General features: G+C 41.3%; 1 protein-coding gene across 5 annotated transcripts in view; it reads left to right on the top strand.

Annotated features, from left to right (window-relative positions):
• Positions 1 to 25000, top strand: part of LOC121683876 (galactosylgalactosylxylosylprotein 3-beta-glucuronosyltransferase 1) — a 130492-nt gene that overhangs the window by 84036 nt on the left and 21456 nt on the right. For 3 of the 5 annotated variants that reach the window (XM_042063729.1, XM_042063728.1, XM_042063732.1), the window contains exon 3: positions 21539 to 21663. The gene's annotated coding sequence lies outside the window, so the exon portion shown is untranslated. Of the gene's footprint in view, positions 1 to 14548; positions 14574 to 21538; positions 21664 to 25000 lie in introns of those variants that run through there. The other 2 variants (XM_042063730.1, XM_042063731.1) reach the window with 2 other exon arrangements.

The following is a 25000-nucleotide window of genomic DNA, read 5'->3' as shown; positions in this document are numbered from 1 at the left end:
AGTGTGTGCCAGGATCTGTGTTTATTTGTGCTTATTTGTATGTGTGTGTGTGTGTGTGTGTGTGTGTGTGTGTGTGTGTGTGTGTGTGCATATGCATGCCTCTGCTTTTGATGATTATCATGTGCATGGCGTCCCTAATAGCTGTTATTTCCCCACTCTTGCATTAAGAGCAGATTATTTTCATCATGTCAGGAAGACTCTCTTAGCGTTAGCATTAGCGCTGGACGAGCTTGCCTCTTCTGCATTTTCTGAATCTGCCTCCAGCATCTTTAATAAAGTGATGAGGCAGAAAGAAAACAGCTCCCTAACTACCTCTACGTACCCCCAGTGCAACCCAGCTCCATAACCACCCCCACGTCCCCCTAGTGCAACCCAGCCCTCTAACCAACCCACATACCCCTAGTGCAATCCAGCTTCCTAACCACCCCCACATACCCCTAGTGCAGTCCAGCTCCTAGTCATTTCAAAAGCAATTAATGCCCATCTGAATCAATAGTACCCAGGCACCAGCCCCCTTCCCACATCCCCAGGCACTTATTGTTGAGCCGGCGACAGCAACATCAATAATGACCTATAGCAGCTCGCTGGCACCGTGTTCCAAGACGTCACTGTAAGATATTCACGAGGTGCTCTGTCGCGGAGAGAAGCGGCGGCATAAATAAAATGGGGGATGACGGATGGCCGAGACAGGTGGGGAGTGGTGATGCTGCGTGCGTCTGGGCCATCAGGTGGGGAGTTCATTAAAATAACAGCAGCTTTAAAAACAGCTGTAAAGGAGGGATCAGTATTTTAACGCATTTTAACAGGGTCAGGGACTCATAGGCCTGATAAAATCCAGGGCGCCAATGATGCGTTTCCCCCTGGCAAGGCTTCTGTGGCCGTTGGCTAGACTGTGCGGGAAGCAAGCAATCTTCCCGGAATATTTAGTGTCCTGATATGGGGATTTTGGGCAGGCAAACAGCGGGGCTTGGCTGATGTCCCTGCCTAGGGCCGACGGCCGGGCGGTTGGTTTTTGTTCCAGTTGAACAGGAACACACCTGACTTCATCAATCACAGACTTACCTGCTTTCCCCTACGGTCCGCACATGATTTGTTGCATCAGGTGCGACTCAGCTCGGCTGGGAGGAAGTCTCAGCGCCCACCTGCTACTTCTAGACATGGCTGGCCATCTCTGCCAAATGTAAATATCTAGATAGCTCAAATAAATTGATGAACGGTTTGCTGTCTTGCTCCTCTAGGATCTTTGCTTAAGTTGGCTAAATGTCAACACCCTCCTCAGCAGCAAATTTAATCCATCCAATCAAAAGCCAATTAATGAGTTGAATCAGGTGCTTGGAATCAGTGTGTGTTTGGGATTTGTCCCAGAGTTTTATAGTGGGTGGTGTGTGTGTGTTTGAAAGCAGTGTGTGTTTGGGATTTGTCTCGGGGTTTTAGAGTGGATGTGTGTGTGTTTTGTGTGTGTGTGTGTGTGTGTGTGTGTGTGTGTGTGTGTGTGTGTGTGTGTGTGTGTGTGTGTGCATGTGTGTGTGTGTGTGTGTGTGTGTGTGTGTGTGTGTGTGTTTGGGATTTGTGTGTGTTTTAGCGCGGGACAACACAGGCGCAGCTGGCTGGTTCTATGCTCCTGATGCCTCACCTGCACAGACTGACAGAATAAAGTATAGATCAGGGCCTCAGGTGTCCACACTTGTCTTTCTGCTGTTGTTTCCTTGGGACGACAGGAGAAGCTCATTCCCGTGACGATGGGGATGCAGTGCTAAGCTGCCGGCAGGTGTTCCCCTTTGCCGCCCCAGTATGTGATTTTTTTTTTTGTCAGGATGAGGCGATGCCTCGGCAACCCAGCCAGACATTGATTGGAAGCGTCTCCGGGTCATTGGAAGCGTCTCCGGGTCAGCGGGCGTCCAGAGCGCTGTGCCGCTCTCTGCTCTGTATTTTTTAACTGCTGCCATGCTCTTCACAACAGGTGGCAGAAGGAGGGAATGAGAGAGGGAACACCTCCACCCCTCTCTCTCCCTCTCTATCTCTCTTTCACTCTTACTCTCTCTCTCTCTCCCTCTCTATCTCTCGTTCACTCTTACTCTCTCTCTGTCTCCCTCTCTCTTTCTGTTTCACTCACATCACTCAAAGATTCAGTGTTTTATTTGTCTGTCCTGGAGTCACACAAAGTCAGATAAAAAAAAGATCAGGGGCGTTGGGGCAGTTGGGGGGGGGGGGGGGGGGGCAATGGAGCGGTTGGATGTTGGAGCTGTTGGGGCGGTTGGGCATTGGGGCGGTTGGGGGGGGGGGGGGGGGGGGCAATGGGGCGCTTGCCTTTTCAAGTGGGCTTGCCGGCAGGGCCATCGGTGCTGCTCTGATCTCAGCCCTGACTTTACTGCTTCCCCCCAGAGTGTGTCCTGGTGTGACAATTAGAGCCGTCCTCGTAATCACCCTCTGGGACGAGTCGTTCCAGGTCGTCTGACTCCCCTGCAGCACTGGAGAATACACACACACACACACACACACACACACACGCACACACGCACACACACATACACAGTCATGTGTGTGTCTCTGCCAGCCTGTAACTCTATGTGACACTGAGTTGCCTGCTATAGGATGACACAGTGAGCGTTGAAAAGAACAATGGAACAGGATCCTGATAAGCCTGGGAGGCTTCAGCTAAACCTCCTATAGATCTATAAACCCCCTGTAGATCCCTATCAGGGGCGTTTCTAGACTTTCAGGACAACCTGGGCTTAGCCCGGCTGGACCGGATGTAAATGTAAAGATTTTTTATATATATACAGTACATAAAATGTGTTATTATAGTAGACAACAGACTACATTAGACTGCCCAAATTATTTATTATTGAATTACTGCATACACTGCATACAATGCTTGCTTAGCCTACTAGCAGGGCTCAAAATTGCACCAGACAAAATTGGTAAGTTGGTAGATTTCAGACAGAAAATACGGATTACCTATTGAATGGTGGGTGAATTTCGCCACTTCATTTGTCAGTCAGCTGGCGACGCCCCTGATCCCTGTAGACCTCTATAGACCCCTATAGCACTGTGCTATGGAGTATTATATATTAAAAAGTTATCCACTTTATTTTCATATCACCAACTATATTGACATGAGATTAGAGACATTCTTAGACATGATGTTAGAAACATGTATGTGGACAGGAGTTGTATATGGGTGTCATGAAGGAGAGTATATTTCGAATGGTAGCTGCACAAATAAAGATTGTTCGTGGGTGAAACTTTTACTTTTGACTTTCCCTCCTTATCTTGCTGGAGCTAGATGTTTTTGGTGTTGTGCAGACTTCCTGTACTTTTGCTACACTGTGTTTGCTTTTGAGCTTTCAGAATGGGGGCCTGCACAGAGTGCTGTGCAGCTGGTACTGCATAAGCAGGCCCCGTGTTTAAACCCAGAGCACACAGCTCGGCTAACAGACACTACGCAGCGCTTCTCATCATCAACACAAGAGGGGGGAAATAAATACATAAAGAAGCTTTTCTTTAAGTTCTCAGACACACACACACACACACACACACACACACACCGCAAGAGACGGTGCAACAAAGATACTTGTTTTGCATTGAGACGTCTCCTTGATGACACAGATATGCTGTCCTCCCGTATGGCATACCTGGCTTTCTTACGCACTTATCTGGGAACGTCAACTACAGAGACAGCGAAAGCGCCCCTACTGCAGTAAGTCTCTGCCTGCCTGCCTGCCTGCCTGCCTACAGATGCATGCTCTGTGGTGTTCTCTCAGATGCAATTAACCGCAAATTATTTTGTCTCTGCTTAAGTGCTTAGAACATCAACACGTACACACACACACACACACACACACACACACACACACACACACACACACACACACACACACACACATGCACACACACATACACCTGCACTACAAGCACACACACATATTTACACACAAAAGCACAGATGTAAGTTTTTCAGCAATGGCAGGCATCAGGCATTGGCAGGAACTTACACACAAGCCAAACTCCAGCATTCTGCGTCCAGCGCTTGAGGAGTCTACTGGAGTTCCTGTCCAGGTGTTGAATTATTGATGAAAGACAGACAGTACAGTTTGACTGCTGCTACAGAAGCTGGCCTGGCTGCGTCCCTCATAGTGTTTCTGCCAACACACAGCGTGCGGCTCCCCCACCCGCTCCCACTCTATTCTATTGGGGGCAGCCCTGGCCCACTGGTTAGCACTCTGGACTTGTAACCGGAGGGCAGCCCTGGCCCACTGGTTAGCACTCTGGACTTGTAACCGGAGGGCAGCCCTGGCCCACTGGTTAGCACTCTGGACTTGTAACCGGAGGGCAGCCGTGGCCCACTGGTTAGCACTCTGGACTTGTAACCGGAGGGCAGCCCTGGCCCACTGGTTAGCACTCTGGACTTGTAACCGGAGGGCAGCCCTGGCCCACTGGTTAGCACTCTGGACTTGTAACCGGAGGGTTGCCGGTTCGAGCCCCGACCGCGGTGGGCTGCGGCTGAAGTGCCCTTGAGCAAGGCACCTAACCCCTCACTGCTCCCCGAGCGCCGCCGTTGTAGCAGGCAGCTCACTGCGCCGGGATTAGTGTGTGCTTCACCTCATTGTGTGTACACTGTACAGTGGGTCCCAGTTAAAAATTGACACTTCATTCACGATCATGGTGAATGGTGAAATGTAAGTACAACTGCAGCCGCTTGGGGGCTCCATAGTCCGCTGTGGAGTTCCACGGTCGAACCAGACGGCGCATTCGACAGCAAGGGCTGTGATTGGCCGAGTTTTCAGTGCGTTTCTCTGTGTTTTTAGCAGCCCCTGCAACATGCTAGTCCACTGTAGCCTAAGCCTTGTACATAATGTTAAACATAGTTTTGGATTCAGTGGCAAGATTTCTTGATTGTACAGTGTCTGTCTCTCAGTAATGTTTTAAAATGAGAGCTTCGTCAGCTGGCAGTAGGCTACTTTGTCGGTAGTCATGAGAAGTTCGCTTGCTAACAGAACATAAATATGCTGCCCAGAAACCTTGTGAATAGTTCTGATTTTTTTTACTACACTAACGAGGTTGAAATATAGACTTTGCCTACAGCATCTCCTTAACAGTAATGTTAACAAAATGACAGCATTCATATGACAAAGAAAAACGAATTCGGTCACTCAAGACTGTGCCACAGCAACCAGTGTAGGCTACAGTCCTACCCAATAGGCCTACTCGAAGCAGATAGCGTTGTCTGACGGTCGAGTGGGTTAATGCACGTATTTCCAGAACAGGTCTGCAACTTTCAGGTAGTTCTGAGTTCGAATCTAGGCAGGAGCAGAGCCATATAAAGGCCTAGGCCTATTGTTATAATTTTTTGCAAGGTGTTGCTCCTGGCAATACTTGTTTATAATACGTTTGGTGATTAATTGATAGCTGTTTTTGGGACACGTTAAACGTTCTTTATAACTAGATGTACCGCATAGCGGTACAAAATATGACCGCCGCTCAGTCCTGTACATCCGTTCCGCGAAAATAAATCACACTTCAATTTGTCTCCATATTTTACTCCATCCCCCACTCTTGAAACTTTTGTGTATGCTTGTTTGGCATGCCTGAGTGTGTGTGTGCGGCTGCACAGAAAGTACCCTACTGGTGCTGAAAAGGTGAATAGATTGTAGAATAGCCAAAGAAGATGTAGAATTGTTATAAAACCTTTAAAATCTCTAAACAATCACAAGTAGGGCAGTTCATCACAGTTCATCCATTGCAACTGGATTGATGAAAGGTCACTTACACCTGTAGGCTACATTGTATTTGGGAAAAGCAAAAGGTATCAGCATAATGTTATTTATTTATTTATTTTTTATGTATTTTTAAACAAAAACATCTCTGTCAGTTCCATGCCGTTTTCAACAGCTATCAAAAACAAAGGTCATTTTTGGATGGATGGATTTTTTGTGAATGTTTCTTCTTCTACATAAGATTTTAGTCATCTTTAGTTCATGTAATACTTTATTGTCAATGCACAAATTAAGTAACAGTAGTCTGAAACGTTATTGTTAATGCACAAATTAAGTAACAGTAGCCTAGTCTGAAACGAAATGCTGTTTTACATCTAACCAGTGGTGCAAATAACTGACATGTCCAAATGGGCCTTGATGAAATGCGTCGCTAGACTGTTCATACACATTTTAACGGGCCAAAGTTGAAGAGCTTTTGTCCGTTATTGTTAGTGCAAATATAGGCTGATTCATGTTCCCTTGCATTGTTTAACTGAGGTCCATGGCTAGTCTGGCTTTCATCAGACCAAGCTCAATCTTTTAAGAAATCAAAAAATAAATAGCGGGCAGATCAGGCTGGGTTCACCCAGCCTAGTCCATAGGCACCCGATATTGTTTAATTTTCCGATTGAGATATACACGCTCTGGCTATTCTAAATGCAAAAATGCATCAGGGAGTTATGACAAAACGGTAACTAACAAACTAGATCCTAATAGAAAGCTTCCCTAAGCTACAGGTAGGATTATAAGGTAGGCCTATTGACAACATAAATTGTCAATAGGCTATGCTGGCGACACAAATAAAATCTCCTTTGGAAACCAATGGCTTACGCCTTACAGTATCAAGCGGACTTAAACTGTCATATCGTGGCGAAAAGTTGTAATAACATTCACGCAGCTCCATGAGTCAAGGAAAGCGCGAATGAAGTAGCCACTTCTAAATGGGACCCACTACACAGTAGCTTAAGGTGTTTTGCTAAAGCAGCCATAATGAAATGAAGGTGTCATTGTTTAGATACTTCACACACACGTGCTTTTTAATTTCACAGACTACAACTACCAAGCTGTAATCAAAGCACATCGATTCCCCTCTCACACCCTGCATGCACTTAAAACAAAATAAACAGGCGTCTCAGTCTCACACATGTATAGGCAAAACTGTATCAGACCGGTGTAACGTTGGTAAATCTTCCATTGCACAGAATGATTTTGTAGCACGTGCAATAAATGACAGTCGAAAGATACAAACAGTGCTGCTATACATTTGCTTGGTATAACCGCATGTATAGTTTTCTACAAATGCAATAAATCAAATGCCTCCATCACTCAACCAACGCTAACGGTAACATTACCTAGGTCCTTATTGATATTACAAGATTAACGTACCTGCAGTAAAAACCAAGCATGTCCGATAAACATCCTCAGATTTATTTCGGCTTCAAGAAGAAATGGGAATTACACTTCATGTGAACATCGTCCTATCCTTATTAGATGTTCGCTGCGGTAAATTACAGTCCTTGTATGAAGAGTCCATTGTTTTTTCCAACCCACTTTTAACTTCCAACAAAATTACGTCTCACTGCAACGATGCGCCATCTAGTGGACAAACGACTACTTCTCGCCAATACTGAAAATGCAGCCATGATGATGATGATGAATATTTATTTTGGCTTTCTTTTAATCCTACTGATTTTCATTTTTTACCGGGGGGGGGGCAAATCACAAATGAGTGATAATGAGCCAGGTTGATGTGGGCCCTTGAGACCAACATACCATAAAAGATTCACAGAGAACTGTGTCTGCCCTACCCTCCTTTCGGGGGGTCCAGTCCAGCGGGGGGGCTGCAGATGAAAACGAAAAATGACGGTTCCATGCTATCCATGTGGGGGTACATGCCCACCAAGTTTTGTGTACCCCGGTCTTTCAGTGTCCCGGGAATCCTTGTTGGTGTACGTCACTAAATGTACACATAAATTATTTTATTGTAAGGCCCCCCATGAACGAAAGTACACAAAACTTGGCATGCATTCAGAGGGTGTCATAATGATCCTACACTTTTAATTTCGTGCAGTTTTGACCTTGTCAGCCAGAGATATTGAGATGAAAACACCTAATTTTTTGCTTTTTAATTTTTAACTAGGTGGCGCTATACATGAAATAAGTGGTAATGGGATGGGTTGACATGCCCCCTTAAGACCAACATACATAAAAAAGGTGGACCTCCTAGGCCCTACGGTTCTCGAGATATTCACAGAAAACTGTCTCCGGCCACCTACAGGCCAGTTGGTGTATAGTAACATAAATTAATTTATTGTGTGGCCCCCCATGAACGGAATTCCACGAAACTTGGCGTGCATACAGAGGGTGTCATAATGATCCTACACTTCCAATTTCGTGCAGTTTTGACTATGTTAGGTCACAGATACCTTCAATTACAACACCTAATTTTTACTTTTTTGTGTTTAACTAGGTGGCGCTATACATGAAATGAGTGGTTATGGAATGGGTTGACATGGCCCCTTGAGATCAACATACAAAAAAAAAATGGTCCTCCTAAACCCTACGGTTTTCGAGATATTCACAGAAAACTGTGTCTGCCCTACCCTCCTTTCGGGGGGTCCAGTCCAGCGGGGGGGCTACAGATCAAAACGAAAAACGATGGTTCCATGCTATCCATGTTGTGGGGTTACATGCCCACCAAGTTTCGTGTACCCCGGTCTTTCAGTGTCCCGGGACTCATTGACGGAAATTTGGGCATGCGAAAAAGAAAAAAAAAAAAAAAAAAAAGAAAAAAAAAAAAAAAATCTGACTAAACCTATATGACCGCCGCTTCGCTGCGCGGCGGTCATAATGAGCGCATCCGGGGAGTAAAACGACTGTTACGCGCTGTTACAACTGTAGGCTACAATGATTGCAATACAAAAATATGCGCGTGTTAGTTTAGTTAGTTTTGTGATGTTTTGCACTTTTGCCTCATGTGTTTTCAGGTTTGAGGGCTTTTTTGGCAAGATTGACCTTGGTTAGACTCTGCATATGTTATTTCTCCGTATGGAAAATAAAGTCAATTTTCGACACACGTCTGTTATTAGTTAAATAACAAGTGTTGCTTGTTAAAACATGTGACTAGTGAAACTCAAATGATTTTAGAAATATTTAGCCAAAGCCAAAAAGAGAAGGAGAGACGCCGGTGCAGCTCAGATGTCTTCTTAATTTTCTTTATTCTTTAGTAAAAGGTGCAGAACATTATTAAACTTTGACTAACGTTTCGATGTTCGTTAGTCAAAAACATCGACACATCGAAATGTTAGTCAAAGTTTAATAATGTTCTGCAGCTTTTACTGAAGAATAAAGAAAATTAAGAAGACATCTGAGCTGCACCGGCGTCTCTCCTCTCTAAAATATCTGTCCTGGCCTGGTTGCAACGGATTGTGGCCAAACGACAGAAGCGCGGAGAACCCTCCTTTGTCTTCCAAAAAGTGTTACTTTGTGCCCCGCGCTCCCCCACTGCTTGTGAAAGAAGGGGATGGGGGAGGGGGGCTTAACGTGAAAAAGCTTAATGTCACAAAACGGAAACGAGTCGTTTTAGGCTACAGGCCTTCATAATGGTAGGCTACAGGAAGTGGGGGGAGGGTATGGGATGACCAGAGCCGTCATCTATCGTCTTTCCAGGCACACAGCTCGTTATAAAGCCTATCGACTGCCTTAACAGATAGGCTTTGCTCTTGGGTTTGGCCTTACAGCGAACTCAATGCTCTTGTTGCTTGCAGTTTGTTAAATAAAGCGATGCAGATTGCATTATTATGACCGCCGCGCAGCGAAGCGGCGGTCATATAGGTTTAGTCAGATTTTTTTTTTTTTTTTCTTTTTTTTTTTTTTCTTTTTCGCATGCCCAAATTTCCGTCAATGAGTCCCGGGACACTGAAAGACCGGGGTACACGAAACTTGGTGGGCATGTAACCCCACATGGATAGCATGGAACCATCGTTTTTCGTTTTGATCTGTAACCCCCCCGCTTGACTGGACCCCCCGAAAGGAGGGTAGGGCAGACACAGTTTTCTGTGAATATCTCGAAAACCGTGGGGTTTAGGAGGACCATTTTTTTTTTGTATGTTGATCTCAAGGGGCCATGTCAAGCCATTCCATAACCACTCATTTCATGTATAGCGCCACCTAGTTAAACACAAAAAAGTAAAAATGAGGTGTTGTAATTGAAGGTATCTGTGACCTAACATAGTCAAAACTGCACGAAATTGGAAGTGTATGATCATTATGACACCCTCTGTATGCACGCCAAGTTTTGTGGAATTCCGTTCATGGGGGGCCACACAATAAATTAATTTATGTTACTATACACCAACTGGCCTGTAGGTGGGCGGAGACAGTTTTCTGTGAATATCTCGAGAACCGTAGGGCCTAGGAGGTCCATCTTTTTTATGTATGTTGGTCTTAAGGGGGCATGTCAACCCATCCCATTACCACTTATTTCATGTATAGCGCCACCTAGTTAAAAATTAAAAAGCAAAAAAATTGGTGTTTTCAGCACAATATCTCTGACTGACAAGGTCAAAACTGCACGAAATTAAAAGTGTAGGATAATTATGACACCCTCCAAATGCATGCCAAGTTTTGAGTACTTTCGTTCATGGGGGGCCTTACAATAAAATAATTTATGTGTACATTTAGTGACGTACACCAACAAGGATTCCCGGGACACTGAAAGACCGGGGTACACGAAACTTGGTGGGCATGTACCCCCACATGGATAGCATGGAACTATCATTTTTCGTTTTGATCTGTAGCCCCCCCGCTGGACTGGACCCCCCGAAAGGAGGGTAGGGCAGACACAGTTCTCTGTGAATATCTTGAGAACTGTAGGGCCTAGGATGACCATTTTTTTCCGTATGTTTGCCTCCAGGGGTCATGTTAACCCATTTCATGTGCACACATGTGCACAAACAGATACACACACACACACACATACATTCACAGTAATCATACGTATGACACATACTCACACAGTAGACATATGTACGCTTGCATGCACAGGCACATACGCAGGCACAAACACAAGCACGCACGCGCGCACACACACACACACACACACACACACACACACACACACACACACACACACACACACATAAACATAACACAAACAATCAAGAATTTCTCAGAATTATAAACAGGCAAGATGGAGGTGGGGTTGTATAAAATGAATTTTACATGTGAAATCTATGAACTAATCATGTTTTGGTACTTGTTGTCTAGCAGATACCAGTGAGAATTGAGTGTGGATAATGCAATTTAGTGAGACAGTTAGAATCATATAGGCCTTTCAGCGTGATTTCTTTTTGTGGAAAAAATGTGCTGGACTGGGCGGCGGTCATATTTTGTACCGCTCTGCGGTACATCTAGTTTATTTCTGATTAATTGCGTCTTTTGATGTATGTTGCAACATTTGCTTGTTAGGCTGGGCTACTGTCAATGTCCTGTACAGGTCAATGTTCAACAATTGCTGGTGTAGGCCTAGGCTATTAATCAATTAGGGACTGTTCGTTATTTATTTAATTAAGGGGCTACCGGAGGAGTTTTGGGAGCGTTAGTCAAAAAAGACGTGACCCTCCCTCGCCAGCAAGAATTTTTTCTATGACCCTCCAAAGTGATTGAGAAAAAACGCATGATCCTCCCCAGTCCCAACAATGTATTGATGCCTTAGGCTACTGGGTCAATTTGGGAGCTTGCATGCTACGACTCCTTCCTTGAAATGCCTTGAAAAGGCTGTCGTTTGCACAATTTCACAAATAATCACCGGGACCGAAACAAACCTGTCAACTTTTCCCGGGTTTATCGCGTATTTTAACTTTTTCCTCGCTGTCTTAGGAGGAGCTGCAGGGCCGTCGCAAGGGGATGCGAGGCCCTGTGCGAACTTGACAGATGCAAGGCCCTTTTCACTTACGTGCATGAAATCATGCGATAGCTTACTTTACACATAGCCAAGGCTACCGTCGGTGTATTTTAATAGTAGCCTAGTCTAATAAGCTACACCAGCTTGCCTTTAAGAGGGGAAATTCAATTGTATAGCCTATAACATTAGCTGAGTCACATATTTGGCCATATGGTGTTTATCATAGGCTACATCACGAAACCAAATAGTGTAACAAAGGCGAACACTTTAACAGGGGGAATTCATTGGGCATGAATCATTGTGCTGAACGGTATTTGTCAATGAGCAGAAACACACACGACATTCAAACTATTGATAAGATGTACTGGTCTGTATCTATAGGCTAACATTGGACAAATAAATGACACTGACTCGCCATATCCTGACTCAGGAAAAAAAACATTTTCTTGCTTTGCCGCAAACTCAGCAATGAAATCATAGGCCAGTTTGCAGGTAGCCTAACGTCTTTTTCATAGAAGGGAGAGCCCAGTCTCTCCTGTGACATGGAGGTGCGCAAATTGTTTTTAATAGCCTGTTCAACTTCGAAAAGCTTCGTTCACCCGATGCCAGTCACTGATCGCAATTTCAAAGTTCGGAAAGCTTCATCTTTTTAAGTTTTAAGTGCAGTGGCCCATATCTGCCCCCTTTGGAATTATATCTCGAGCCTATTATAAGGTCCAGTGCGTTATGTCCTGGGATTCGGATGTGCTCAAAAAGAAAAGAAAAAACACTTTTTTATAGATGGTTATGAGGAGCAATGTGAGAGAGAAATTTGATGATCATTGATCGTTGTTTTGGGACGTTAAGCCTTTTCCATAGGCGTCAGTGAAGGAGATTGAAGAATGACCATTTTTTTTTATACGAAAATATTTCTTAACTACAAAAACTCAGTGTCTAAAAACTCAGTGTCATTCAGACTCAACCCTCTTGTTGTTTTATTATCTTTTTCGTTGTCGTTTGAACGTTGGCAAGCAGGCATGTTGCGGTTGCAATTTAAGTGAAATTTCTACAGTAGGCCTACAACATGCTGTTAGGCTGGGCTACTGTCAATGTACTTGTACAGGTAAATGTTCAACAATTGCTGGTGTACAGGTTATATAATCAATTAGCTAAATCATTTGTCCAGCTGTTTAAACATTTTTTCGTGCTACATTCAAACGCAAAAGGTGCTTTGATATATTTTTCGTTTGAACGTCGGCAAGCAGTCATGCTTTGGTTGCAATGAATGAGGATAATTGCTTTTTTTTTGCATTATTTTGAATATGACTCGCTCCAGTCTCAACAGCACGTACTTTTCCCACACGCTTAGTTCTAACACACATAGGCCTATCCCCTCTCGCTTTCTCTCTCTCCATCCCTGCACACAGTGCTTTCTTAAAGGAGCTGCACCATTTTACAACAATTGCATCTACATTTTCATATTAGAATGTTTTGTCAAGTGTAAGCTTAAACTACCGTGATCAATTGAAGTTCCCGTGCCCCCGCTGCGTCATGGAAGCAGTAAGTCAGTCGCATCAAAAATAGTAGTGGCACCCAAGTGACACCTTGTGGTTGTTTGTGTCAACTGCAGTTTGTGCCATTTCTGCTGAGAAAATGGGGATCGTGATTCATGAAGGAACCCGTCCAAACTTAACGGGGACCCACTGTATATATACTTAATACTATATACTATACTATATTCATGAGATCCTCACACATTATCACACTGCCATACTTCACTTCACGATAAACCGACCTTGGGCTTGTACTGCATGTATGAGTTGGACGCATTCTGTGTTCTTGCCTTTGAATGGCTAAAGTGAAGCGAATAGGTCTTCACAGTGAATAGGCATACATAACAGTGGACATGGGCTAAATATGGGTTGGAATGAGTACAGCATTGCTGGCATTTGAATGGTTTACATAAACCAGTCGCATTTGGATTTAAAGAGCAACTTGGATTGTAAATGTACTGTGAAATATGGAAGTTAAGCATTACTGTTTAAGAATTCAGTTATTTCTGGCTTCAACTTTACTTCATTTCAACAGCGTCAACCAAGAACCAACAAGGTCTATCTGACATGTTCACAAATGTTGTTTGCATCAAAGGTAACACTCCATAATAAGGTGCCATAATAAATAGCAAACTAGTAATTTCCTAACCCTTTGTTAATATTTGTTAATTGTTACTAAAATATCTATTTGGCACAAGTTAATAGTTTCTTCATCATTAATTAAATATTAGTTGTTTGATAGTTGAGGTCTAGATTTGGTCGCATTCTCAAGCCAGTTGACAGACTGATTCAAACTATGTCAAGACAAGATATTGTTCACACACATCCGTCTATGCAGGGTATCTGCAGGTCAGTGTTTCGGGTTTTTCATGATTAGACATCTAGTTGAGGTCATACACATGTTTGGTAACATGGTTATGTGGTCCAAGCTTTTCTGATTAGCTTTATGGAGTATTTATGGAATTTATGGTTTATGGCTTTATGGTCTTGTGGGGTGCATAAGGCACCCTACGGTCAGTGGTTGGTTGTGTGAGAGTTTGTGCACCTCTTCTTCCACTTCATCCTTATTGGATACCTTTGTGGTTGGCTGTCCTGTAATTGGTGACCCTCTGTCTAGTGTTTGAAAGTAGTGTACTTTTTGCCTTTGGAAGTACTATTTGGTTGCTGCTCGAATTTGGTGAAATTCAGGGGAGGTGGGTGTAACAGAGTTAGAAATGTAGTTTAGTGTTTGTATGTGATTTTCGCCGTAATTAAGCAGTTTAATCGAGATTAGTGTTTTAGAGCCCCCTTTGGAGAAACGGTATACTGCAGCTCTGCTGCGTTTTGTCCTTGTATTGTTGCCGTACCCGATCAGAACTCGAAGCGGTTGCTTTGCATTGGGTAAGTTGACTATGTAAAGCACTCCCCACTTTGTTTTAATTTTGTAACTGTAAAATGTTGTTTAAGTTGAAAACTTCGATATATCACCTGTATTATATTACTTTACATGTATTGTTAGGATTTGGGTGCAATTCTAGCAACTTAGACAACGTTTATTAATGTTTTCATTATGACCACGAGTTCATACACACTGTACGTGACTAGCTGTAAGCTCCGCTAGCAACTTTCCATGCATTCAGTGTAGTTTAGTTTGAGGAGGCTCCTTCATTGAGGAAAGGGAGGAACACCCTCCCTAAAATTTCAGAGAACAATAAAAAATATATAAAGTGAATTACTAATCTGATAAATGACTGTTAATATTACTATTTTTAACACTTTGAATGAACAAAATCGTTCCCCTAGGTCAAAATGCCAACAGCACCCCCTATCGCAATTGAAAATTACTGTATGGAGGAGCTTCCTCCTCAAGCCCCTCATTGAAGTCCATTATAAACGCCTCGGACCCCAGCGGCTCGTGAATCACGTCGTTTTCAATGGCCAAGGGAGGAAGCTCCTCCATACAGCAATTTTCAATTGTGATAGGGGGTGCTGTTTTTAGCGGCAACGGTGCAAGAACGTTATCTGCAGTCATACTAAGAATCTTGTGTTGAATGGAAAGCTTGTTTTTTGCTCGTGAAATAAACAGTAGGGCCTACAATGGAATCAGAGGACAATCTCAAATCTTATTTCAGTCAAATACACTGTGAAGGTTAGGATCAAAGCAGGAAGACCAGTTCCAAAAATTCATATTCCAAAACAAGATGGTAAGGCTAGTGTAGGCTACTGAATGCTACATAGTCAGACAAATACTCATGGCTAACTGGTAACGTTAGCACAGAAAACAATCAGCTATAGCCTACTGCTGGCCTGTCACATAAGTAGACAGTTCATTTGGTGATAAAACATTTTTGACAGTTAAGTAAATACAATTCCTTCAAATCATTGTGTTCAGAAACACAATGGTAAATAGTTATATGGTTTTATAAAACAAGTGTCTAATTTTAGTATAATAGACTTTTCTGCCAATGTATTACATTGAGCAAAACCTCCAGACTTTCCATAATTTTGCACCTGGAAAACAGTATTTCATAACTAGACCTACATATCTTCCCTGACTTCTCAGACCTTAATTTACATTTATTTACATTTACATTTATTTACATTTACATTTATTAATTTAGCACTATTATCCAAAGTGACTTATATATTTAAATTATATTACAAAGTGCATTGTCCCCGGAGGAATTTGGGGTTAAGTGCCTTGCTCAAATGCACAATGGTGGAAGCCAAGAATTGAACCCACAACTTTTCTGGCTGCTGCATGCTAGCCTAGCTCCTTAGGTCAGACCCCCCCTGAGAATGTCAGAACAGCATTTATTGCAGAACATTGCCAGTTAAAATGCTACATAGTACATACTGCTGCTATAAATGTGTCTGGGTAGGCGGCCTACATACTCTATTGTTCACATATGCCACCAACACCATCACAACCTCATATCTGCCACTAACACCAATCAAGCGGACATTCTTTCCTCCGTTATTTTTTTAACCACTGGCCACCACTGTGCATGGAAAGTGCAATTCAGTCTAGCAGGCTCAAGGATTAAAGTTCTCCGTCGTAGGACGGATTTCCGTCAATTTGTTTTTAGAAATGTCATATTTGAGATCGATGCAGATCCGATGAGAAAAAAAATAGGGGGGGGGGGGGGCGCTATCACCTTTACTTTTCCTTTTTTAAGGCAACTACAAATATTAGGTCCGATGAATTAATGTGTGTGATGGTAAATGTTTAAAGACCTAATAGTGTTCTTGAGAACTTTCTGTGTCTCAATCAGTGACCGCTCAAGAAGATAGCCTACGTCAGCCATGAGTTTCGCTTTGTTTATGTTGTAGCTACCAACTTGTCTCGGGCGTTTGCCTAAAAAAAAAGAACACGTATGGAGGACTATAACGGTCTAAAAGTTGGATTATAGTGACACATTAGAGACAGCTGATGAGGTTGGCCAATCCGTTTAACTTTTTTGGATACGATATTGTGAGCTCTATGTGCGAATTCGAAGAAGAAGCGTAGGCTGTGTTCTTTCCGTGCATCAATGTAGACAATTTCTTACTATTGCGAACTCTTGTCAGGGGAGGTCACTCATTTTGGGTGTCACCTATGACTTGAACAGATAGCCTGCTATGCCACCCGATGTAGGCTACTATTATTGTTACAGTTTTTAATCAATGCAACTAACATTATGTGTAAAGCGACACAATATAAACCGTAGCCTATGCAATTCATTTTCCCGTCTGTTATGACATGTACAACAATGTTTTTCACAATTTGTGACGGAAGGTTTTGACTGAGCGTGTTAGCATAAAAAATAATAATAATATCACTGTCATCATCGCGAACTGTTGAGTAAGGGGGTCAGTCTGTTTGTGACGCACAGACAGCCTTGTAGCCTATTTTGCTTAGGCCTCACTTTTAACGACAGTAGGTTGTGAGTGTATGTTGACAAAAAATAACCATACAAATAAAATAGTCAACTTAAAACTTTGCTATAAAATATTATTAATTTATAGCACAAAACCATAACCAGTAGGCCTACCAGAACCTCGCATATTAGCGTCATGATTTGTGTGCGTCTATTTGGCATGGCCACTATAGCTGTCATGGATGCGTTGTTACTAAAGGAAGGCAGGTGTCAAAAGTTAAAAAATAAATGGAGATGGGCAGCTGTTAGAAACGGGGGAGAACTAACAAGCCATGGTGTAAAGAAATTAAAGTGCCAGGGGTTTGCTTTTGCGCGGTTCGCTGCAAGAAAATTGTTTATGGATACAATAGGAAAACGTTTTAGCACGCAAACAATCAGAAGACCGCCATAAGGTTAACGTTCGTGCACTTCAGGACATCTTCCCTACCTGGTGCAACTCGCCACCACTACAGAGGTAGGCTACGTTTATCTATGGCTGACCGTTTTTTACGTTTAGAAAGTAGGCTATGCATGTTCTTTCATAGCGCAACACGACCTGTCCCTCACCATATCGCAACCTCTTGTCAACCTGGCTTATACAATCTGTTGCTGAAGACAAAAGCACCGTCTCCAGATTGTCGTTATCAAATGCGCAGACCTCCTGCATGAGCACACACAGTATTGCTGCTCATTGGAAAACTGAGTTGTCTGTAAAACTCAAAATTACCATGTTTTCATTAAATGCGGATGAGGCAACAAATGGAAATATGAACAATATCTAGAATGTTCTGATTCGTTACTTTGATGAGGAAATGGGAAGTCTTGCAAACTTGATTTTATAGATTTTACTTGGTGTTGAATTGCATATTAACAAGAAAAAATCTCCCCTTTAAACACTTTTGGTCTGAAGTAATTAAATAAGAGTGTGTTAAAGCCTTTCTGCAGTAGAAAAGAACAGCAATGGCTAATCAGCAATGGTCAGGGATGCTACTAAAATATATTTTTGTTCATCAGGAAAACTCAATCTCAATCAAGAACACTCTCAATTCGCCTTATTCACATGGCCGCCATTGGCGGCTAAAACGAGGCTACAGGGTACACAAACCATAGGATTGTTATGTTCTATGCATTCACCTGTAGGTGGCATTAATTATATAGTAAGTGTACCCTGTAGCCTCGTTTTGGTTTAAACAATGGCCGCTGTGTGAATAAGGCGAATACTCCCTTTACTTTGCTGTTTGTATCTTTATGTACATTAAAAACCAGTAGGTCGCGACCGCAAAAGGGGTGCTATCTCTATAGATAGATATGAACAACGTATGACTTATGGCCTGAAAAAAGTTCAGTCAAACGATTTTTTTTCACTTTAATCCCTGAGCAGGAAATTAATGTACATTTAGTTTAGCATTATGTTTATGTCCGTATGGTCTACGTCTGTGAATATTTAGTGAGTCTCAGAATATTGATTAACTGTCGTTTTGTGCACCTGTACATTCCATGTCCCCTAACAGTGATGGTATAGGAATGATGTATGTAATATAGACCATTCAACTACTTCTTTTTATTTTGCTTGTGCAGATGCTGTTTTATGTATGCCAGTGCCTGAAGGCATGTTTTGTTTTAACTTTTCCTATAAAGGAATACATGTGATAAGCCAGTTTTGGTCTCAGTCCCTTCACTGTCTGACTAATACATACAGTCGGCATCTAGTCATAATCGTGGTTACCGCCCCCAGTTACCGTGGTTACCGTGGCTGAAACGCCCCTAAGGGGGAAAATGTTCGTTTTGATTGCATGTAATCTAATGGAGGTGCACCGGCATGAGTACAGAAAACACCTTTAAAAAGATTAAATCTTTTAGCATACATCAATAAACGGCACAAACACGTTTGAACTGAGAGTTATCTGTGCACCAAAGAGGTTAAGGGTAACATTAAGTTCCCTCATTTTGCTAATTCCAGTTAAACTGCCAGAATTCTCTCAAGTGTACTCATTGTAGAACTGCTTTCAATGGCCGGACTGTGTAGCTCGGTTTAGCAAGCTATGCCTATTGCCATAACACCACATACTCATAAGTTGCATCTTAATTTATTCTCACAAGAATGACATTCCCTACAATGTCCGTGGGAATAGTTTTAACAAGTAATGTGTACCAGTTGGATATGTTACACTGACGATATAAAGATAGCTAGTTAGCAACCTAATGACGGTACCATCAAATATAGCTTCCAGAGAAATTTGTCATCAACATTGGGCAATCGAGGGTGAATTAGGTTGTTGGCATACACAGGACAGTTAAGTAAATACAATTCCTTCAAATCATTGTGTTCAGAAACAAGCAGAACTCCACCTGAATGTAAAACTAATGTATAAAGTCTAACTGCTAGCGAGTTCGCCCATTGACTTCCATTGTGTGGTGTTAGCATGTTTTCCCCCTCATGGGGGGCGGTAACCTTTCCGAACGTCTTAACCGACTATATGCATAGTTATATATTACTAATATATTAATAATGCTTAACCAACTTTATTATAAGGGTCCCCCATACTGATAGTTATATATTACTAATATATTAATTAAGCTTAACCAACTTTATTATAAGGGGCCCCACGCTGATAGCTATATACTACTAATATATTAATTAAACTTAACCAACTTTATTATAAGGGTCCTCCATACTGATAGTTATATATTACTAATATATTAATTAAGCTTAACCAACTTTATTATAAGGGGCCCCACCCTGATAGCTATATACTACTAATATATCAATTAAGCTTAACCAACTTTATTATAAGGGTCCCCCATACTGATAGTTATATATTACTAATATATTAATTAAGCTTAACCAACTTTATTATAAGGTGCTCCACGCTTATAGCTATATACTACTAATATATTAATTAAGCTTAAACTTTATTGTAAGGGTCCTATGGGCAGTGGTTCATATTGGGATAGGCAGAAGCACAGTTGAATAACAATTAGTTAAATAATAATATGTCATTAACTTTTCTATTAACATATAGTTTGTAAATAAACATTTAACATTTAAATGATGTAAGACATAACTGTTAATTAGTGCCAAAAAGACATTTAGTTAATATTATTAACAAATATTAATACAATATTAGTTAATAGATTTGTTAAAACATTAACATACAGATTTTATGCAAACAACTAATATTTAATTAATGATGAAAAAACTATTGACTTGTGCCAAATAGATATTTTAGTAACAATTAACAAATATTAACAAAGGGTTAGGTAATTACTAGTTTGCTATTTATTATGGCACCTTATTATGGAGTGTTACCAAAACGCTTTGGTGTTGCTTTAAATAATAGTGGTTATTTGGTTATCTAAGTGCATTTAAGACTTTCAGCCAACTCTCAGTGTACATGCTGGTGTGCTGACGTAGCATGCACTCTCCACACTGTGACTTCTCCAAAGACACGCCGGCCCCTGGGAGCCTAGTGATGTCAGCGCTCTTCCCTTCCTTCTCTGTGGCACCAGTAGACCAGTGAGACTAGCGCGTGGCTGACCTGTTTGAGCGTCTCTGTGAGACTAGTGCGTGGCTGATGTGATTGGAACTCTCTGTGAGACTAGCGCGTGGCTGACCTGTTTGAGCGTATTGTGAGACTAGTGCATAGCTGACCTGTTTGAGCGTATTGTGAGGCTAGTGCATAGCTGACCTGTTTGAGCGTCTCTGTGAGACTAGTGCATAGCTGAACTGTTTGAGCGTATTGTGAGACTAGTGCATAGCTGACCTGTTTGAGCGTCTCTGTGAGACTAGTGCATAGCTGACCTGTTTGAGCGTATTGTGAGACTAGTGCATAGCTGACCTGTTTGAGCGTCTCTGTGAGACTAGTGCATAGCTGACCTGTTTGAGCGTATTGTGAGACTAGTGCATAGCTGACCTGTTTGAGCGTCTCTGTGAGACTAGTGCTTAGCTGACCTGTTTGAGCATCTTTGTGAGACAAGTGCATAGCTGACCTGTTTGAGCCTCTCTGTGGCACCAGTACCTAGCTGATGTGATTGGACCTCTCTGTGGCACCAGTACCTAGCTGATGTGATTGGACCTCTCTGTGGCACCAGTCACTAGCTGATGTGATTGGACCTCTCTGTGAGACTAATGTGTAACTGACGTGAGTGGTCATCTCCTCTCTGTGTTGAGATGTGTGTAGTGGAGTCGACGTGCGCGGTCTCTTCCTCTCTGTGTCGACTGTGTTAAGATGTGTGTAGCGGAGCTGACGTAAGTGGTCATATCCTCTCTGTGTTAACTGCGTACATAGCTGACGTGAGTGGTCAACTCCTCTCTGTGTTGAGATGTGTGTAGCGGCGCTGACGTGAGTGGTCATATCCTCTATGTGTTAACTGCGTACATAGCTGACGTGAGTGGTCACCTCCTCTCTGTGTTGAGATGTGTGTAGCGGCGCTGACGTGAGTGGTCATATCCTCTCTGTGTTGCAGGTTGCTGCTGTCCCTGTGTTGAGATGTGCAGGACGCCCGCACTGCCCAGCCCGTTCCCGGCCAGGCCTCTTCTCCGACTGACCACGTCTGAAGTGTCTGAGAACATGAAGTGTTTATAACCATAGGTAATCTTCAGATGCACACCACGCACACACCAATCAAGTGTGTTTAAATTCACTTTTCAACTCAAACTCTGTTTGCTCGCCACTCTTTTTGTCTTGTGCTTTCACATCATTTGCTGTAAAGAAAGTTTTACAACTGCACAATATGTCCCCTTTGCTCTTTTTGCCAGGTATGTTTTAATCAGGCAACTAGTTCATATGACAGATAAACAAGTGATGTTTGGGGTACGTTCTACCGGCTGAATAGAACGTACCCCATGTAAACAGACGGCATACATTTTTCAATCTGAACAGTTGGTAACGCTATAAAGGTTCCATAATAAATAGCAAACTAGTCATTACCTAATCCGTTGTTAATATTTGTTAATTGTTACTAAAATATCTATTTGGCACAAGTTAATAGTTTTGTTCATCATTAATTAAATATTAGTTGTTTGCATAAAATCTGTACATTAATGTTTTAACTAATAGAAAACAATCGATTAACTAATATTGTCTAAATGTCTTTTTGGCACTAATTAACAGTTTTATCTTACATCATTTAAATGTTAAATGTTTATTTACAAATTATATATTAATATAAAAGTGAATGATATATTATTATTTAACTAATTGTTATTAAACTGTGCTTCTGCCTATCCCAATATAAACCACTCCTCATAGGACCATTACAATAAAGTTGGTTAAGATTACAGTAATTCATATATTAGTAATATATAGCTATCAGTGTGGGGCCCCTTATAATAAAGTTGGTTAAGCTTAATTAATATATTAGTAATATAGTAATATACACAGACAGATTGTAATTAGGGCTGGGACAACGCGTCGGCGTAATCGATGACGTTGACGCAAAAAATACGTTGACGCAAAATATGAGCGTCGATTCATGTGCTGCTAAATATTTTTATTTTTACACCTTCAGTGTTTTCCATACATTGACTAATCTGTGGCTGGGCACCACGAAATCAAAACCGCACATTGATGTTCTATGTTATAGTCCTACTATTTAAATTAAAGATAAGATAATTTCATTGAGCTGCACTTTTTACTCACACAGCCTTTCCTCGCCCCGCCCGCTCTCTCTCGTAACGAGCCCGCTGCTCCTCCTCTGCATGTGCATTTAACAAATTATTCACGATTGTTGAAGGATTGTTGTTGCCACATAGAAGCACTGCATAGAACACAGTGGGCTAAATTTCTATTAAATCCGCTTAGCATCGTGACCATGCTGCGCAAATTTGTTCAAAACTGCAGCATTAAAGTTAAGGTAAACTCTGTTAAGGTCTTATCACAACATAGTACATTGAGGAGACTAAACTAAGTTAAGTTACAGTATGGAATCAAGCAGTATTTCAAAGCTAACGTTACAATACTTTTTGGATGTCAAGTTTAGCATGCTTACTTGCAGCTGCTTGTATTCGTTACTCAGGCTCATTTGATTGACTTTTATTGATTATTGTTTGCAAAAAATCCCGATGTAAATGGAAAAGTGTTTTCCAAGACTCAAAAGTGCTTGTCCAAAGGAGAAGTACGAACCGTTATTTGAACTAACTACGTTATGAATTGCATCCACACATCAGCAGTCTTTTAACTGTGTTAATGTTAATTGCAAGGATTCCCACACGAACGTCTTAAAAATGACAGACACTCAATTAGACATACACTACTGAACTTTATTGAATGCTACCTCTGACTAAGAATGCATTACTTTGCACTTATATAGTCTTTTATTTTGGAATCTTAAGAGCAATAAACATATATTGCAATGTTAAAGAATTCATGTTTTTCATTCATATATGTAAATAAACATGTATAAGTTGCTATTAGTGAAATAATTGGGAGATAATCGATAATCAAATTATCAACCCGAATCGAAATCGAATCGGACTAAAAAAATGAATCGTTAGATTAATCGATGCATCGAAAAAATAATCGCTAGATTAATCGTTTAAAAAATAATCGTTTATCCCAGCCCTAATTGTAATATTATATCTACACAGATTAGTAATATACACAGACAGACAAAGCTAATGACATGAACAATGTTGACACAATAGCTTATGTACTTCTTTTTATTTTGCTTGTGCAGATGCTGTTTTATGTACGCCAGCCTAAATACATGTGATAAGCCAGTTTTGGTCTCAGTCCTTTCATCCTCTGACTAATATTTATAAATCTTCAGTGTCCCGCCGGTGGGAGGTTACCCCCCTCCCCCACCTACCCCCAACTAAATCAATTGTATGCACCATTGTATGCACCATATTGCTATGTAGCATAGTAATGTTATACACCATTTGAAAGCTTTTGGGAATCCAAAAATGACAACGTTTTTCATATATATTCGTATAGTGATTTACATTCTCAGATTAATTTTACTACGTCTCAATTAAATTTGATCCAAAATGCCCTCGTTTTACAAAATGCATGAGCATACCTTGGCAAATAATGGTCTAAAGCACTCATATTTTCATTCTATATTGATCTACTTTTGCTTCATAAGACCTGGTGCTAGGGCTCAGTTGTGTTTCTAAGTGATATCAAGTGACTTAGAGGGCTGGAATTTACTGGAATGCTTTTGAATGTGAACATCACATGTGGAGATACAGTTTCCAACCAAGAAATTTAGTGTAAAAACGGTGGATTGCATGTTTTGCATGCAAATACCTGTAAAACTGAAACATAAAAGTCTATGCAGTTTTTGTAATCTCAACAATAGCCAGTATTTTGAAACCTGGTATACTTTGATTGACTGCATGTACCTTGTGAAGTGAAAACAAGTGTTATTCTTATTCTTTGACAGAATAATTTAATTTTGAGTCAGATTTCCAGTGTTTTGGTAAAGTTAGTGTGTGCAGAGATAGATGTATTAGTATATATTTAACAAAATGTGTTTTTGTGAAGAAAATGATCCATTTGGCCAATTGTGTTTTGTAAGTGTGAGTCTGTGTTAAGAGTTTAGAAAAAATATCTGAAGTATGGGTAAGCGCTTGTTAGCAATTGAAAAAAACGAACAAATATTACTGTAATACAATATTAGTTAATAGATTGTTTTCTATTTGTTAAAACATTAACGTACAGATTTTATGCAAACAACTAATATTTAATTAATGACAAAAAAACTATTAATTTGTGCCAAATAGATATTTTAGTGACAATTAACAAATATTAAAAAAGGGTAATGACTAGTTTGCTACTTATTATGGCACCTTATTATAAAGTGTTACCGAATAGTTTAATTGGAATGACAAAAAAACTGTCCATGTAAACACTCTTAAAGCCATAGTGTCTCCTGTCATTAGATCTGTGTGAACTGGCCCTTATATATAGTCTGCAGTTTGTC

Source organism: Alosa sapidissima, chromosome 15, assembly GCF_018492685.1.
Source record: "Alosa sapidissima isolate fAloSap1 chromosome 15, fAloSap1.pri, whole genome shotgun sequence".
Classification (NCBI taxonomy): Eukaryota; Metazoa; Chordata; class Actinopteri; order Clupeiformes; family Clupeidae; genus Alosa; species Alosa sapidissima.
Note: the sequence above shows the minus strand (reverse complement) of the source record. Positions and strands in the feature narration are given on the sequence as shown.